The sequence below is a fragment of the Rana temporaria genome, chromosome 1 (genome assembly GCF_905171775.1).
Source record: "Rana temporaria chromosome 1, aRanTem1.1, whole genome shotgun sequence".
Classification (NCBI taxonomy): Eukaryota; Metazoa; Chordata; class Amphibia; order Anura; family Ranidae; genus Rana; species Rana temporaria.
In genome coordinates, this window is record NC_053489.1 from 84,374,348 (window position 1) to 84,392,848 (window position 18,501).

At 43.7% G+C, this 18,501-nt stretch overlaps 1 long non-coding RNA gene across 1 annotated transcript in view; it reads left to right on the forward strand.

Annotated features, from left to right (window-relative positions):
• The first annotated feature begins 2,225 nt into the window (after nucleotides 1-2,225).
• Nucleotides 2,226-18,501, forward strand: part of LOC120928746 — a 32,309-nt gene continuing 16,033 nt past the window's right edge. Inside the window, exon 1 of the long non-coding RNA XR_005747309.1 lies at nucleotides 2,226-2,302. This is a non-coding gene — a long non-coding RNA (uncharacterized LOC120928746). The remainder of the gene's footprint in view (nucleotides 2,303-18,501) is intronic.

The window sequence follows — 18,501 nt, forward strand, 5'->3', positions numbered from 1 at the left end:
TAATACAATGCATTTTTCTTGTTCTTTAATGCAGGCAATTTAGCCCGCATATCACCAATAGCGCTCTAATAGAACAAACACTGTGTCATTATGGAGTCCACTAGGAAAGAAATGAGATGCTCCATCTGACAAATATATGGCATCGACTGCATACAAATCTGAGTAATGCAGGAAATTGTTGCTTTATAATAGAGATAGCGCGAGCGGCAAAATAAATGTGTAAATATCTATTCCTGTATAAATAAATGTTCCAGGGAAACCTGTAACCTTCTTTTGACCCAGTCAGTGAATTAAAACCATATCAGAGAATAACGCTTCTATCCCTAGAGATTAGGTAGCAGTAATAGAGAAGTGCTTTACCAAACACAACCTATAAATGCAGCAGTCCTTGGAAAAGAAAAGGAAAACCTTATATGTTTTTGTCCTCTTTTTCCTGCTCTCTCCACCAGAAAGTAGAAATGGCCAGGCTGCTCCATGGTGTCACATCAACCTACCTGGTGTCTAGTTTTGTGGGTCCAAGTCTCCCTCGAGTATCCACCATCTAAGGAACACACAGGGGATTGGAACCGCATACCTCCCAACTTTTTAAGATGGGAATGAGGGACACCTATCAGCAAAAGTATGCAGGCATAGGACACACCCCTTGCCACGCCCCCTTAAAGGAGAATTGTACAAAAAACAAGTGCTTTTTTTTACCACTACTATTCCTTTATATTGGCTTTTAGACTTTACAACTGCAGCAATTTATAAATCAGATGAAAGGTTTAGTGCTGAGAAACACTTTTTGATATATAAAAAGTGCATTTTACATACATCTATATAGATCAGACCAAAATAAGGGACAAATGAGGAGGTAGAGGGACATTGCTTCAAATCGGGGACAGTTGGGAGCTATGGAACCGTCCTGATCCTGTTGTCACACATAGATACCTATGGATAACTAGGTGCATTTATAATCACAAATTATATTACAGTGATTAAAGTGGTTGTAAACCCAACCACACAACCAACTTGCACCTACAGATATGCCTAGGTTAAGGCTTACCTGTAGGTGCAAGAAATATCTCCTAAACCTACATGGTTAAGGAGATATTAACAATAATGACAGGTGCCGATGTCTACGGCACAGGCATGCCGTAGACAACGGCGCAGGTGCACTAAGCGTGCCGTTTTTGTTAATGGCATAATTGGGGTTAATGCCATATTCCTGCGCATGCAAAAAAAAGAGAAAAGATCGTGCTAAAGTGTAAAAATATTGAGTGGTAAAAACACATGAATGTTCAGAATAATAAAAAGCATAAATTGATAAGTCCGCCAAAAAAAGGCAAATTCTGTGTAAACAGTCTCCCAAGTGTATACAGCAAATCCACAAGAGAAAGTGCTTGAAAGGAAAGAACCTCCACCACAGTCAAAGCCTCTTACCGAATGGAGATGATCTCAAAATTATAAGAGATCAAAAACAGCCTGGTAAGAGACATGGATCGATGGTGTCCAATATGAAAGCCAGATGATGGAAACCTGGTAACCCGTATCCTTGGTATGGATAAAGAGACTCCCGATGTGCCATCCGAGGGTATGTAAGAATAAAAGGGGCTCACATAGTGTAAAACCTTAATTTATTCAGTAAAAATAAGTGAAATTGCACTTACAATTAGTTTTAAGTATGCAGAGCATATAAAAGCCGGCCAGCTTAGGAACACACAGCCCGTATTCGGGTAGAGAAAATGCGCAGTGACGTCAGAACGCCGCCTCCCTACGTTTCGTCACGACAGGACTTTGTCTCTTACCAGGCTGTTTTTGATCTCTTATAATTTTGAGATCATCTCCATTCGGTAAGAGGCTTTATTTGACTGTGGTGGAGGTTCTTTCCTTTCAAGCACTTTCTCGTGTGGATTTGCTGTATACACTTGGGAGACTGTTTACACAGAATTTGCCTTTTTTGGCGGACTTATCAATTTATGATTTTTATTATTCTGAACATTCATGTGTTTTTTCCACTCAATATTTTTACACTTTAGCGCAATCTTTTCTCTTTTTTTTGCATATTGTTGGTGTGGTATTGTTATATTGTTATATTGTTATTTTTGATCGCTGCTTTCTTACATTTAAATAAGCGCAATATTTTTTTTCCTTACTATTCCTGCGCATGCGCAGGGATCTGCTGGTCCCGTGCACGGGAGTGATGTCATCGCCGCTGCGGCCAATCACAGCACCAGAGTAGCGATAACAGGAAGAAGCCTCGAGGGGACATGGCGGCGGTGGCGGAGGGGAACGAGGAGCACTTCGGGGGCTTTGATTTCAGGTAGGTGCCACATAATGAGCTAGTATGCTATGCATACTAGCTCATTATGCCTTTTTCTTGCAGGATTTGTTTTTTTCCCCGTTTTTCGGGGGGGGGGGGGTTACTTCCTCTTTAAAGGGAATAACAATTAAATATTAATGTATTTTAAATGTAATTAATGGAAGCAATTCACATTGACCACAATACATTTTGCCAAAAAGAGGAAATTCTGCTTTTTGTTCAAATCCAGGGGTCAAAATGTGAGGTGAGCAGCCTATGATACTGGTGGAGGCGAGCAGGAGCACTTTTTAGAGCATCACCTTCTTTGCACTTGTTGTTGAATTGTTATATTTTGGATCCACTTTAATTAGTTACTCCAGTGACCTATTTTTTTTTTTATGGACTTAAAAGATTTATGGATTGTTTGTGCATGGTGATGATGGTGAGTTATGGTTAAGCACTGGATCACATGTGTGCATATATATTGATATATATCATGTCTGTATTGTTTTTTTTTTTTCGTGATAGTGGCTACTTATATAATTTTTTCACATTTACACTATTTTATTTGATTGCACTAATTGATTTTTTTTTGGACTAAAGATTATCATTCGCAATTCTCAATGACACATGTAGCACCCTGATATTTAGGCAGGGTTGCTAGTAAATTTATTTGCCAAGTGATCCTTGGCCAATTGATAGGAGGTCAATTGATTTCACCCTAATTCTGGAATTGCTGCACTTCTCTCTTCTGTCACTAGTTGGCTGGGTATCTGGTGGCATTAGATAAGACATTGCAGGGATAAGGGCATTGCAAGGACAGATTATGAATGAATGGGTGTCTCAGCCAATGGGCAGGGATTTTCTTAAGTCCCTTGGCCTGCTGGGAGAACCTATTTATTTGGGTGAGGTCAGGTGATCGGGGTTATGTGCCACCTTGATGGCTTCCTGGGTGGAGGTGTTGTGCTGCTCCGGGCTGCTAGGCCAGAGCCTGAGGCCTATTGGGAAACTTCAGCAGATGTCAAGCCAGGGACCCAGCCAGTGGAGGTGACGCTTGCAGATCAATATAGTATGCCAAGCCAGGGACCATGCATGCTAGTGCAGTGACGCTTGAGGAGTATCTGTGAGTGCCAAGCTAGGCACCCAGCAGGGAGACAGGGGTGACGCTTGAGGAAGATACTGAATGAGAAGATTGTAAGAGCTCAGAGCATCCAGTGGCAGTGAATCAGCAAGTCTAGTGAAAGACTGGGAGCTCAGTTGAGTGAAGATCTACAATAGGAGATTGTAGAAGAAGTAAATAAGTTCATTACAATCTTTGTTAGAAACTGTTTCAGGATTGTTGTCGTAGGAGACAGCGGTCCTACTCATGCAGATGTGGTATTTTGCTGGATGCCTTTCCCTGCATGGCGTTCTGCCTATAGAAGTCTCAGAGTCTGCTAAATTAACATTTTAACTACTAAAGGGTGTCCTGGCCCTAAACCTCTCTCCCACAGTTCTGTTTAAGAGACAATCAATCTCTTTGCATTCAAGAAGTGTCTGGCACCCATTAAACTACCTTGCATTGCACCCACCAGGCCTCATAACCCACTCTGGAGGTCACCATTAGGCCTGGAGAGGCCCGGAACTTGTCTACAGACAAATAAGAATGGAAAGTATAAAGGGACATGAACACCAACAGTATCTAAAATACTCATTGTCTTCATTTAGTATCTGTAATGCCGCGTACACGCGATAATTTTTCGGCATGAAAAAAAACGTTGTTTTTCAGCATGTCCAAAAAACGAAGTTTTTCCAACTTCATCATTAAAAACGACGTTGCCCACACACCATCGTTTTTAAAAAATGATGAAAAAAGCGCGGTGACGTACAACACGTACGACGGCACTCTAAAGGGGAAGTTCTATTCGCCTTTGGGCTGCTTTCGCTGATTCCGTGTTAGTAAAAGACGATTCGCGCTTTTCTGTCTGTTACAGCGTGATGAATGTGCTTACTCCATTATGAACGGTAGTTTTACCAGAACGAGCGCTCCCGTCTGATAACTTGCTTCTGAGCATGCGCGGGTTTAAAACGTTGTTTTAGCCCACACACGATCATTTTTTACAACCTAAAAAACAATTTTTTTTTAAACGACGTAAAAAAAATGCAACATGTTCGAAAAAAAATGTTTTTTCATGCCGAAAAATTATCGTGTGTACGTGGCATAAGTCTTGTGTTCTTATCAAAATATCTGACCAAGGGTCGATGAAAATCCTATCGATCTCAAAAAGAAAATCACCAGTGTCAGAAATAAACATTTGTTCAACCAGTAAAAAGGAGAAGAAGGGGACAGGGTATGAAAGCTGTAAAAGATAGCTACCAGTAGTTTTGTGTAAAGGAATATAAGAATTATGGGCCAGGTAGGATGTTTAATAGAAAAATATTCTAGGGGAAGGGTTGGGAATTGGGGGAAAATACCACCTCTCTCCACCATGACCAAGACAATGGTAATAGTATTCACTGAGATGCAATATCTCCAAATTCCTGGCTTTTTTGCCATGTAAATAACTTTTTATTTTTAATTTTTTTTATTGCGCTCCACCAACTTCAGAGTCCCGAAGTCTCTGGAGCCCGAAGCACCTTTATAAATCGCATTGCTGCACTTTATAGATGTGTACAGTGTTATCACATCAATGTGCTTTATAAATATGTGAAGTTTTGTATTTTTAAAACAGCCATACCATTCTTGCCACTCACTGTTCTTTGTGTGTGTACATTTTCCTTTTTGGTGTATTTGATTGTTGTTTGTGCACTGTTACATTTTTTTAGATAATTTTTCTTCCTCTCTGTGTTTTTTTTCTTTCTGCAATAAAAATATAAAATAATCAAGCTATTAAATGGCTCAAGATCAGGTCCAAGTTAGTTGATTTAAGCTTCCATAAGCCATTTAATGTACATTGCACTTTTAAAAACCAGCAAAAGCACGATATTTCATCATCCTCACTGAAGTAAAAATTGGGATGACAATTTCGCAGGAAAATATGCTCACATGAAAAAAAAAACATACATAGCAAATTAAGAAAAATAAATAAAAGTGAAGGCTGAAGCATCAATCCCAGCTGTAGCTGCCCCCCACCGCCTCTAAGACCAAGAACTGAGTGATCAAACACAGCTGATTGCTCAGCTCTCTGTCTTCAACCTGCAGAGTGCAAGTGACTGTAAATCACTGGCTCTCCGCTCTGGCCCTCCATCGCTCGCTGGAGCTCTGGGCTGTGCAGGGGGTGGGAGCAAGTGACTCAGGCTCTTAGTTGTTAGTTGAGAGGCTGAGCCAGTTGCCGTTTCAGGCTTCTGGACGGATCCCAACCATATGCATCTTTTCAGAACCTAGACTGGATCTGTGTGATGTCAACATAACTACACTCCTGTGAGCCATTGGAGAAGTCAGGGATCAGCAAGGTGTACGTACATGGACACTGGTGTCTGTGAGCGGTCCCGTTCTGCGTTGGACTGTGGGGAGTTGGTCAGAGGAGCAGGACAGATGAATATGCTGTCTGACAGTCACAGCATCTACTGATCCACCTTCCCGCTACTGCCCGCTGCTGCCCGCTGGTTGGTAGGACCGCCAGCGTCCTATCAACCAATCAGGTGCTTGCCTTGCCCCCAGGCCCTGACCTTAAGAGGAGGAGAATAGAACTTCCTCCTCTGAAACTGCCCGTGCCCGGTCTAAGTGCCCCGGCCCCCAGATTCCTCATCGTGAATCGTGTATGTGTCCGGTTCCTATAGCTTCACTAGACAAATCGGATTGTAATGTAAGGGGGATCTATGGGGGACCCTGCTATAAAGGGGGATCTATGCGGACCCTGGCCTGCTCTAAAGGGGATCAATGGGGACCCTGGTCTGCTCTAAAGGGGATCTATTGGGACCCTGCTCTAAAGGGGGATCTATGGGGGACCCTGCTCTAAAGGGGGATCTATGGGGACCCTGCTCTAAATGGGATCTATGGGGACCCTGCTCTAAGGAGGATCTAAAGAAAATCTTACCTTGGACCCGATCCTCTTTATAAAATGTAACATACATTTTACAGCGGACACAGCGGGAGATCAAGGTACATGAGGCATGCAGATGGGCACAGTGAGGTATGCAGATGGGTACAATGAGGCATGCAGATGGGCACAGTGAGGCTTCAGATGGGCACTGTGACGCTGCAAATGGGCACAGTGAAGCTTAAAATGGGCACAGTGAGGCTGCAGATGGGCACAGTCCCCCCTGGGGACTTCTGAGAATGACCTGCTCATCTGCATGGCCGTGACCAAGTGAACCTTCAAACCCACCTGACATTCTGTGTTCAGACATCCTTGTAGCACAATATTGCAATAACCAAACAACTGAGTGTAATTAGGTTCGGTAATACTTTACTTGGATCCAATAAGGGAAGGTTACTTCAAAGAGAGAGAGGTAATAAATCTGCTCAAGATAACAGCATCAACTCAGCAAACAAATTCCTCCCAAAGACACAAACAATGATTCAGCTACAACTATTATATATATATATATATATATATATATATATATATATATATATATATATATATATATATATATATATATATATATATATATATATATATATATATATATATATGTATAAAAATGTATGTGTACTCCATCTCACTTCCTAGTGGATGGTTCAGTTAACTACTTATGCGGCCACGCTAGTAAAGATGTAAGCTGGTCAGCCTATGCTATCCTAATGAAAGGAGCGGGTCTACAAAAAGCAGTATAGAGGCCTTCCTATAAGTAATGGCAAAAGATTTCCACGTTGCAGATCTGATGTTCTTCGCTAGCTAGTTGGAGCTCATTAACTGTAATCCATTTGGGTTTGATGATTCCTAGTGGTGAAGATCTAAAGTTGTCTCAGTACAATGTTCAAGCAATGCAGTAAAGTGTCGCCTTGATGTCTTCTGTACAGGAACTCGTGCAACGGATCCGCTGTCTTGATCTTCCAAAGTGAAGCCTGCCACACGCAACCACACAGACAGGCAGGAAATCTGAGTGATGTTAACGACAGGATGTCCAACAGCAAATAACAGAGCTAGGCCCCTTAGACCTCGGGTTGGAAGTAAGATTTTTTTGTGGTTGGCCGCGACCTCTCTCCCTGTTGCACAGAGAGGTCTGTCTTGGGTCAGGCCAGGGAGGAAGAGACTCTGCGCGGGCCTTCCACTCCTTTTATAGCTACTCCCAGCAATCTTCATGTCACAGCAAAGATCCCTGGGATGTGTAGTCTTAGAGTACATGGGTGCAAAGCAACTATCTGAAGTTGGGCACACAAATATGAGGTCACTGGCTACACTGATTACCAAAAGGACAAGCGATGTCTAGAAACACTGATAGGTACGGTGCTTTCTGCTGGTAGTCCATATCGCTACATGTATATGCAGTAAAGCATAAGGGGTTAATCCTGCGCATTGTGTAAAAAGGCTGTTTGATCCTGTCATCTTGGATCCTCCCCTTCTTCCACAGTCCCCAATCCATCTGCTGATAGAACAGAGCCCTGGGAGACACTCTGCACATGCTCAGTTTGGTGTGTATTGTTAGAGCGTTTTATTTTTCTTAGGAGGGTGCATGTGATCAATCAGCACTGTCCAGACAGAGGGTCAGGGGTCCTGCAGCCTCATAGGACAGTCAGCCGAGAATTAAAAATCCTCCTAGAAGCTTTAACCAGACACTGATAGAAGTCACAAGACTGCTACTGTATATACTGCTGATGAGAAAAGGCAGTTTATATTTGCTAACATAATTGAATTTACATGTTCTGTGTGCAATGGGAGATCAGATACAGTGAATGCAGGGTCCTGGGTTTAGTAATACTTTCATTTTTGCAACTTAACAGGTCCTAAGAAACCAAACAAGCTTTTTTTCTTATTTCCTACTTTTATATTTAATGATATGCTTAGGTTTCAGGTTTATTTATATAAGATGTAAAAGTTAGTCTGGATTCACACCATTCACCTTATGCTGCACTTCACTAAAAGAAAGTTACAGGTGTGTTTTTCTGCCTTATGGGCTGCCTTAACACAACACTCGTAAACGAGATGCGACATAACACGCGTTAACGAGTATGTGTTAATGTAGCGCACCAGAGCAGATAGGTGTGAATGGGCCCTTGCACATTTTCAGTCTACTTATCAGTAATTATTTGTAGAATGTCTAACCATATTTAGTTACTAAAGTTTATTGTATATAAAATAATGCAAGTGATAGGTTTTCTTTTTTCATAGTACAGTAAAACATTAATTTTATAGTAGTTCTATTGTCTCCTGTATTAAAAAGGCTCTTATCAATCTATAGTATCTAATATACACTATGGGGGTAATCCACAAAGATCCGGCGTAACTTAATTTTTCCCATTTAAGTTACACTGCCTTAAAATTTCTACCTAAGTGCCCGATCCACAAAGCACTTACCTAGAAATTTTTGGCTGTGTAACTTAAATTCCGCCGGCGCAAGGCGTTCCTCTTTTCATGGGGGCGATTCCCATTTAAATTAGGCGCGCTCCCGCGCCGTCCGTACTGCGCATGCTCGTGACGTCATTTTCCCGACGTGCATATCGCGAAATTACGTTACGCCGAGCTTTGTGGATTGCGCTGGGTCAATAAAGTTGCGTCGGGAAAAAAAAAAGATACGGCGCGAAAAAAAAAATTCAAAACAAAAAAAAAATTGCGTCGCTGGACAGAAGGGTCTGCTTTTACATGGTGTAAACAGTTTACACTTTGTAAAAGCAGCCCTAATTTTGCGTTTGCAAACTAAAACTTACGGAGAAAAAACGAAGCTGAAAAGCTTCGTGGATCTCCGTAAGTGCTAATTTGCATACCCGAGGCGGCATTTCGACACAAAATGCCCCAGCGGCGGCTGCGGTACTGCATCCTAAGATCCGGCAGTGTAAGTCCCTTACACATGCCGGATCTTCTGCCTAACTATGGAAAACTGATTCTGTGGATCAGTTCCATAGTTAGAAACAGGGATACGACGGCGTAACAGCAGTTACGCCGGCGTATCCCTTTTGAGGATCTGGCCCTATATTACCAAAAGTATTGGGACGCCTGCCTTTACACGCACATGAACATTAATGGCATCCCAGTCTTAGTCCGTAGAGTTCATTATTGAGTTGGCCCACCCTTTGCTGCTATAACAGCTTCAACTCTTCTGGGAAGGCTGTCCACAAGGTTTAGGAGTGTGTCTATGGGAAGGTTTGACCATTCTTCCAGAAACGCATTTGTGAGGTTAGGCACTGATGTTGGACAAGAAGGCCTGGCTTGCAGTCTCCACTCTAATTCACCCCAAAGGTGTTCTATCGGGTTGAGGTCAGAACTCTGTGCAGGTCAATCAAGTTCCTCTACCCCAAAGGATTTGGCTGCCAAATGACCAGGTCACTTTTTGCGATTCGGCACTGTGTCGCTTTAACTGAAAAACAAACTGAAAAACAAAAGTACAAGTACACTGAGGAATTTTATTTTTTTTATATACATTTTTTGGGGATATTTATTAGAGCAAAAAGTAAAAAATTATGCTTATTTTTTTAAATTGTCGCTCTATTTTTGTTTATAGCGCAAAAAATAAAAACCTGCAGAGGTGATCAAATACCACCAAAAGAAAGCTCTATTTGTGGGAAAAAAGGACGTCAATTTTGTTTTTCAGTTTGTTTTTCTTCTACATATTTTTGGTAAAAAAAAAAAAAAAAAATCACAATAAGCGTTTATTGATTGGTTTGCGCAAGTTATAGCGTCTACAAAATAGGGGATAGTTTTGTGGCATTTTTATTCATATTTTTTTTTACTAGTAATAGCAGTGATCTGGGATTTTTATCGTGGCTGCGACATTATGGTGGGCACATTGGACACATTTGATGCTATTTTGGGACCATTCACATTTATACAGTGATCAGTGATACTGTGACACGACACTGATCGTCTGCTCCCGATGAGAGGGAGCAGACAATCAGTGTCCTGTCACTAGGCAGAACGGGGAGATGCCTTATTTACACTTGCCTCTCCACGTTCTGCCACTCTGTGACCCGATCGCGGGACACTGGCGGACATCGAGTCCACGGGTCCCGCGGGCACGGAGCTCGCGGCAGGGGCGCACGCAGGCCCACGCGGCGCGAAATTTAAAGTAACGTAAATATGCGTTACTTTGCGCAGCCGTGCCATTCTGCCGACGTATAAGTACAGGAGGCGGTCGGCAAGTGGTTAAGGACCTTGCTTTGTGCACTGGTCCAAATCATTTGGTGGAGGGGGATATTATGGTGTGTGGTTGTTTTTCAGGGGTTGGGCTTGGCCCCTTAGACCCCATTCACACCTGAGCATTTTGTAGCATGAGGAATTAAGCTACAAAACGCTGGAGGGGAAAAAATCTATTATTCTCTATGGAGATGGTTCACATCTCCACTCTAAAATGCCTGAAGCCAGAAGCTCCAAAACGCCTGAAGCTTAAACAAGTTCTGGGACTTTTTATTAGGCAGATTTGGGCGTTTTTCGGCTTTTTACATTGGTGACCTTTTGACCTGTACAAAATCGCAGCAAAAACGCGGTAAAAAACGCTGCAAAAATTGCGCCAAAATCGCTGTAAAATTGCGCGAATTTCTGCCTGAAAACACTATGCTCAGGTGTGAATGGGGTCTGAGATCCAGTGAACTGAACTTTTAAGGCGTCAGCATACCAAGACATTTTGGACAATTTCATGCTCCCAACTTTGTGGGAACTGTTTGGGATGGCCTCTTCCTGTTCCAACATGACTGCGCACCAGTGCACAAATACTAAAGATATGATTGAGTGAGTCCTGACCTCAACCCGATAGAACACCTTTGGGATATATTAGAGCAGAGACTGTGAGCCAGGCCTGACCTCACAAAGTAGGTCAGCACAGCGGTGTAGTGAGTAGAACTTTCGCCTAGCAGCAAAAGGGTCGCTGGTTCGTATCCCGACCACGACACCATCTGCCTGGAGTTTGCATGTTCTCCCTGTGCCTCTGTGGGTTTCCTCCGGGTACTCCGGTTTCCTCCCACACTCCAAAGACATGCTGGTAGGTAAATTGGATCTTGTCCAAATTGGCCCAGTATATATATGTATATCTGTGTGTATGACTGTGTGTCCCAAGTGTGTCACAATCCTACGGGGTAAAATGACCGCACCAGCCAAGCAGACACTGGCTAGAAAAAGCGCCCAGAGGCGATTCAGTTCGCAATAATAGCGCTATACAAGTCATTCATTCATTCCATAGACACACTCCTAAACCTTGTGGACAGCCTTCCCAGAAGAGTTGAAAATGTTATAGCTGCAAAGGGTGAGCCAACTCAATATTGAACCCTACAGACTACTTATGCCGATAAATACAGTATATCCAAATAACACTCCTGATCGGCGCTCAGGGATTCAATGGGGCCACAAAAGATAGATATTATGGCCCGGATTCACGTAGAGTGGCGTATATTTGTGCAGGCGTAGCGCATCTCATATGCGCTATCCTGACGTAACATTGAGAGGCAAGAACAGTATTCACAAAGCACTCGCTTCCAACGTTGCGCCGGCGTAGCGTAAATTGTCCGGCGTAAGCCCGCCTAATTCAAAGTAGGAAGGAAGTGGGCGTGATCCATTAAAATGAAGCTTGACCCCATTCAAATTATGGGCCGAACGAACGGCGCATGCGCGCGCATGCTCAGGATCACGTCGAATTTACTCCCTAAGATACGACGGCTCAATGCCTATGACGTGAACGTAACCTACGCCCAGCCCCATTCACGTACGACTTATGTAAACCACGTAAAATACGACGGCTGTTCCGACATCCATACCTTTGCATGGGATGCGCCTCCTATAGGTGGAATAACCTTACGTAAACGGCGTATACTACTGCAACGGGCATATTCGACGTGTAAGTCAATGGAAGCGCCCCTTGTGGCCAGCGTATATATGCGCCCAGGCTCCGACGGCGTAGGAAACTTACGTCGGTCGAATGAAGCCACATTTCAGGCGTATCTAGCATTAGGAATCAGGCGCATAGATATGACGGCGCATCTGTGCACTTACGCGGCGTATATAAAGATACGTTGGCGTAAGTGCTTTAAGAATCCGGGCCTATATATATATATATATATATATATATATAACCAGAGCTTTTTTTTCTCAGAAAATATGTGCAGGAACTCAACCACGACCCCGTTCAGATTTCACAAACAGTCGAAAGGCCTTAAATACCAGGATTGCATTACATACAGGGTGCAGAGTTCAGGTTGGTTAAATACAGAGTGCAGAGCTGTCACTTGTAAACACAGAAACCAGACTTCTGTGTTTACAAGTGATTGTGGTGAGCAGGCACCAAAGGGTCTGAGCCAAAGGTGGTGGAACTGAGTTCCCCCAAGTTCCCCCTGAAAAAAAGCCCTGTATATAAGACTCCCAAGCTCATCTCTTCACCACACACAGCCACAAAGGCAAGAGAATTATTTTTGGGCAGTGTATTAGTGCTCTGGCAAACACACTTAGACCGAATTTTAATAGTTCAAAGAATGTCAGGCAAAATGGTCGGCCCTCACGCATGTTAACTTCATCATATCTGGCCCTCTTTGAAAAAAGTTTGGACACCCCTGATTTATATACATATTACTGTATGCATGAAAGTACAGGCTTGACAGCTTTATCCGCAAAGGATGGAATTTTTCTTAGCATTTAGGCTAGGTTCACACTGCTGCGAATTCAAAATCGCGGTAAAATGCGCGATTTTACCGCGATTTCGCGGCTGCGATTTTGCCGCGATTTCGGCAAAATCGCGGCCCGAAATCGCAAAAAGTAGTACAGGAACTACTTTTTGAAATCGCAGATGCGGCGTCGCACCGATTAGGACAGTGCCATTGCCGACAATTGCCGCCGATTTGAGATGCGATTTGACATGTCAAATCGCATCTCAAATCGTTCCAAATCGTACCCAGTGTGAACCAGGGCTAAATGATTCAATGATTGCTTTGGTGAAAAGGGCTGTTCAGTAGTGAATATCCAGAACAAGGTGGCTGCTAAACAACATGGAGGTTTTGCAGTTCTTGAGACTAGAATACATTCTACATTGCCGGCACAAGAGAAGACACCACAACAATAAGCTCATAGACATAACACATGTAAAGATATATGATGATGGTCATAAACATGAAAGTTGACTTCTGGGACACGGCCTACCTTCTGAGAGACTCTAAAATGACTCCTAGCATTCATCTTGTACAGCTGTCTGCCTCACGAGGTAAACCCCTATAGTTGGTGGTATTATGTCCTTCTGAATGGCTGACTCTGTGAAAATATGAGGGTTAGGCCCCGTACACACGGCCGAGGAACTCGACGTGCCAAGCACGTCGAGTTCCTCGTCGAGTTCTGGGATGAAGCCGCCGAGGAGCTCGGCGGGCCGCCTTCTCCCATAGAACAACGAGAAAATAGAGAACATGTTCTCTATTTTCTCGTCGAGCTCCTCGGCGGCTCCATCGAGCCAAAACTGTACAGACGACAGAGTTTCTCGGCAGAATCCAGGTTTTGACCGAGTTTCTCGGTGAATTCTGCCGAGAAACTCTGTCGTGTGTACGGGGCCTTACTGTGTTTACTGGTGCTGAATCATCCTCATCCAGCGCAGGCTTGTTAACACATTGGAGTAGAAGAGAAAGGTTGCTAAATTTTTGGAAATCTGCACCAGGAACAGTGATTACATTGAATGAGAAGTGTCGCTTGTGTTGGTGGCTGCGCTCTTTGTTTGAATCTTCAGTCCTCCTACAACAGACAGGAATGTGTGTAAATCTCACATGCCAACTACTGTCTTTCAGATGGAAGAGATGGAAGAGATTGGGCGACTGTACCTCCCTTCCATACACCCTCAGAGCAGAACATTCAACCTCACCCCCTTATGTGATAAAAAGTTTATAGGGAAAAAAGTGTATAAAAATAAAGTTAAACCCAAACACTTACAGTATCTCACAAAAGTGAGTACACCCCTAACGTTTTTGTAAATATTTTATTATATCTTTTTATGTAACAACACTGAAGAAATTACACTTTGCTACAATGTAAAGTCGTGAGTGTACAGCTTGTATGACAGTGTAAATTTGCTGTCCCCTCAAACACACAGCACACAGTCAATAATGTCTATACCGCCGGCTACAAAGGTGAGTACACCCATGTACACCCCTAAGTGAAAATGTCCAAATTGGGCCCAATTAGCCATTTTCCCTCCCTGGTGTCATGTGACTTGTTAGTGTTACAAGGTCTCAGGTGTGAATGGAGAGCAGGTGTGTTAAATTTGGTGGTTCTCAAGAAAAATACTGGCAGAGCATTTTTGCAGAGAAAAACGGTCGTGTGTATGTTTTTAGTTGAGAAACTGTCGTGGATCTCGACGAGAAAAAAAAAGAACCTGCTCTCTTTTTTCTCGTCGGGAGTCTCAATTTCCATGTCATGTTTCTTGTCGGACTGGTTTACCACGAGAAACAACGTTCGTGTGTATGCTTAGAAACCCGCACATGCTCAGAATAAAGTATGAGACGGGAGCGCACCTTCGGTAAAAATAGGGTTCGTAATGGAGATAGCACATTCGTCACGCTGTAAAGATCATTGCATCGTTTAAATGCTGCGCATTTCAATCATCTTTAGAATGGTACGATAATAAACAATAATGAACTTCTTTTGCTGCTGATATTCACACAGAGTTCTGACTAACTTTTTGTAACATTTTTCATGCTGATCTCATTAATATTTTTGATTCATTTATATAGCAAGATATATTTTATTTTTTTATTTTTAAATACAGATCTGCATTTTTAATTATTATTTAATTTCTAGTCATCTCCATGATTTATTTTTAAATTTTGTTGTGTCAAGTTACCATAATTTTAACATTATTGTTTGGTGTTATCTGATCTGTCCCTTTATAATTAGACCATTGTATTTTTTTTAAAGTTAACCTGCCTACTCACAAGCTACATTTTTGGGTTGATTAAAAACACATAGGCAAGTATGAACTGTAAAAAAAATGACCATTTATTCTGGTAAAGAATATAAATAAAATAAATAGAAGGCAGTACTGGAGAACCTGCCGCCATTTGTGCAACTCTGTGTGGACACTAAAATTGGGACATTGTGAAGCACATACAGGAGGGAGTCCAATCTGGTCCTGGACTCCCAAAGGTCAGGAACAGCAGCAGGTCAGATATATGTACCAAGTTTGTGGTACTACAACAGCCTGCCTTCTGTCAGATCACCTTGAAGCAAGGCCATCACTTTCTGGTCTTCCTGGTAGCCTTCCATGCAGTCTTCTTTGCTGCCTTCCCTGCAGTCTTCTTTGCTGCTTTCTCTGCAGCCTCCCCTGCAGTCTTCTCTGCAGCCTTCCTTCTTCACTTGCCTGGAGCCTGTGCCTCTGGAGGTGTACTAATGTCAGGAGGAGGAGAAGAAGGTGGAGGAGGAGGAGGTGGAGGAGATGAAGGTGGAGGAGATGAAGGTGGAGGAGATGAAGGTGGAGGAGAAGAAGGTGGAGGAGAAGAAGGTGGAGGAGATGAAGGTGGAGGAGAAGTAGGTGGAGGAGGAGGAGGTGGAGGAGATGAAGGTGGAGAAGAAGAAGGTGAAGGAGATGAAGGTAGAGGAGAAGAAGGTGGAGGAGATGAAGGTGGAGGAGAAGAAGGTGGAGGAGGATGAGGTTGAGAAGAAGCAGGTGGAAGAGGATGGCCGTGGCTACAAATTACTGTGTCCCCCTCACCCCCTTATTGAGCAAACTAATTAGTAGGGGCTCAAATATGAGGCGTTGGTCCATGGACATCTGGCTAATTTTGGCCATTACGAGGGTGCCATTGCCCTCTTCAGTGGTGGTAGGCTGCTGGAGTGTGGCCTGTGCCTCTTTAATCAGGGCTAGTGCTGCCTCGCTCACCCTCCTATCCCTCCTGGCCCTTCTTGTTGGAAGGCGGATGGGAGGCACCTGGCACCTTGTTCTGCCACTTGGCCCTGCCACCTATTCTGTGCCTCTCACTCCTGCCACCTCCTCTCTGCCACTCACTCCTGCCACCTCCTCTCTGCCACTCACCCTGGCCTCCTCCTGCCTGACACTTTCCAGACCCTCGCCCTGGCTGATTGTAACAGCACTGGTGAACGGAGTGAACCACAACTACGGTTAGCAAGGATTTCAATGCGCTTCTTTATGTGACAAATAATCCTCGTAACAGGAGTTTGGGGGATCTATACATCATCTCTGTGTCACATAAAGAAAGGCGTTGAGCTACTAAGGATGGACGCATTACAACATGCGACCAGAGCTTAGCGTTTACAAATATAGTTCAAGGTCAATATTCCAATACACCTCTACATGCAAGTGATTATCAGTAAGGGACCCCAGGCATCACTCCTCACAAACAGGAGTTTGGGGGTTCTCTACATCATATCACCTTGAGCATATAGGGATGTATTAGGCCACTAAGGGGGATGCTAGGAAATGGCATCAACCCCTAGTATAGAAAAGTTAGAGCGAACATGTTCAAACAATTAGGACAAGGCCTATAAGGATTTGTATGTATGTCAAGCTCGTAGTAAATAGGAGTTATAGTAACAAGTAGTAGTTGCGTATGAGAGCAATATAGCTAAGGTAATAGTAGATGCATATGAGAGGCAATATAGCTCAGGTAACAGTGGTTGCATATGAGAGGCAATATAGCTCAGGTAATTGTAGTTACATACATGAGGTAAATATTGCAGACGTAATAGTAGTTGCATGAAAGAGGCAATATAGCTCAGGTAGTTATAGTTGCATATATGAGATAAATATTGCTCTAGTAATTTCAGGGTAGCTGACCCTTTAAGGTACTCCTTAGCAAACAGTCCTTAGCACAGCAGTATCTCCCAAATAGTATGTTGATATCCACACGGCACATTTAGTAACACAAATATATTAGATGGAACACTAGCAGTAGGATAGGACTACAAGTGATAGAATGGCTACTTATCCGTTTGTAAGTATCAGGAATCAAGTACTCACCGAGACCGAACTGCCGAGGGTGGTTCACCTTTACGACCAAGCGCGCCCGCCCACTGAGTTTTGGAACAGGTGGCGGAAGCACGAGGCGGTACCGGTGCCAGTGGAGAAGCGTTGACCGGTGACGGTTGTAGATGACAGGTGCTTCTGGGTGACTGCAGACGGAAACAGGAACAAACGATACTGAAGCCGGATAACCGGTACTGAAAGAGTCCAAGAAACAAACTGGAAAGTCCGGGGTGCAAGCCAAGGTTCGGGGAGCAGAGAAGACAGCAGATCCGGGTCACAAGCCAAGAGGTTCAAGGGCAGGAGAAACAACAACAGAGTCCAGGTCACAAGCCAAGGTCGGGGTCAGAAGAGTTCAATAGAGTGGTGAAGCAATCCGAAGTCAGGTTCCAGGTGAGAGGTGAGTCGGACGGAATTCCAACAGGAAATGGTTTCCAGAGACACAGGTTCAGGAAGTAGCTGACGATAAACCAGCAATCTGTCTACTGACAGGAGCTGGTTTAAATAGGGCAGTCACGCTGGTGATTGGCCCCGAGAGGTCACATGCGTATGCGCACACGCCTAAAGTGCCCAGTTAGCCGCCGGGAAGCCAATCTACTACGCTGGTGTGTTAAAGGAGGAAGTACAGCGCTTTGGCCCTGACAGTGCCCCCCCCCAAGGGGCGGACTCCGGACGCCTAAACTGGCCATCAACTCCGGATGCTCCTGGTGAAAAACACGAATTAGCCGAGGGGCATGCACATTTCTTGAAGGTTCCCATGAGTTGTCTTCTGGAGGGTAGCCCCTCCATTTGATCAGGTATTGGAGTTGTCTCCCCTTTTTTCTACAGCTCAAAATGGCCTCGACCTCAAACTCCTCTTCTCCATCAATCTCCACTGGTGGTGCAGGAAGAGCTGCCCTTCCCTGAAAAGGGTCGGGGATGGTAGGTTTTAGGAGGGAGGCATGAAAAACCGGGTGGATTCTATAAGAGTTGGGTAATGAAAGTTCAAAAGCTACTTCGTTGATCTTGCGTTTGATTCTAAACGGGCCAATGAATCTCGGACCTAGCTTCCGGGCAGGAACTGGCAACTTCAAATTAGCCGCGGAGAGCCAGACCTCTTCCCCAATTTCAAAAGAGGGACAGTCCTTCCTTCCCTTATCATAGAATTTCTTATAATCCTCTTGGGCTTGCTGCATTACATCCCTGAGTTTCCGAAAGTTAGACTGTAA